We start from the raw sequence: 1,143 nt of genomic DNA, 5'->3' as shown, positions 1-1,143 counted from the left end.
GGTGATAGTTCTAATAAAAAATAAGACACAGATTCAAGTCTTTTATACTGTTAATCTTTGTTAAATATTAATAAGCCAAATAAATAAAAGGTGATGCTAGGTGAAGGTCAAATTTCATGTTGATTTTTAAATAATGCTATAGACTTCCTTGTACATATATGCAATTTGTTAAGTCTCTTTGTGTGTATATACACGTATATACACACATATATTTATGGTATTCAGCTTTGTTCGGGTATTTTCCCACGTCATTATAGTTGTGCTTTTAAAGTTGTAGCTACGTTTCGGCAGAATCTCATCTGCCATCATCAGGCTTCTGTATAGTGTTCGTCAGAAGCCTGATGATGGCAGATGAGATTCTGCTGAAACGCTGCTACAACTTTAAAAGCACAACTACAATGACGTGGAAAATACCCAACAAGCTGAATCCATACATATAAATACCCGTGAAAACTTAAGAAAACACATATATTTATATATATATATATACAGACACACAAAGAGACTATATATTTGTGTGTGTGTGTGTGTGTGTGTGTGGTGAGTGTGTGTATATATATATATATATATATATATATATATATATATATATATATATATATATATATATATATATACATATATACATACATACATACATACATACATACATACATACATACATACACATATATACATACACACACATCAGTTCAAAAGCTTGGGTTTATCAGCTGCCATCAGCTTCTTCAGTTCTAAGTTCTAACTTTTTTGGATGAGAAACAAAATCTTTTCAAAGAAAATAAACAAGAAGAACATTAATACAGAAAAACCAAGAAAGGCCACACAGTCTTGAGCTGCATCAACAGAGGGGTAGTAACAAGATAAAGAGAATACAGTGAAACCTGTGCAGATCTATACATTGGAGAAACAAAACAATCACTTCACAAACATATTGCATAACATAGGAGAATAATGTAAGAGAACAAACCCATCAGGTCAATATTCAGAAGTCATATGCCTTTGAAAGACTAAGGCCACACTTCTGAAGACAACAAAATCTACATTCTGGACAGAGAGGACTGTTGGTTTGAAAAAGGGTTCAAAGAGGCCATCTATGTTAAAAATTGAACAACCCTCTCTCACAACAGATGGGGAGAAATA

The sequence above is a fragment of the Notechis scutatus genome, chromosome 2 (genome assembly GCF_049901735.1).
Source record: "Notechis scutatus isolate UNSWTSFEM ecotype Mainland chromosome 2, rNotScu1.2, whole genome shotgun sequence".
Lineage (NCBI taxonomy): Eukaryota > Metazoa > Chordata > Lepidosauria > Squamata > Elapidae > Notechis > Notechis scutatus.
This window is presented reverse-complemented; position numbering follows the sequence as displayed.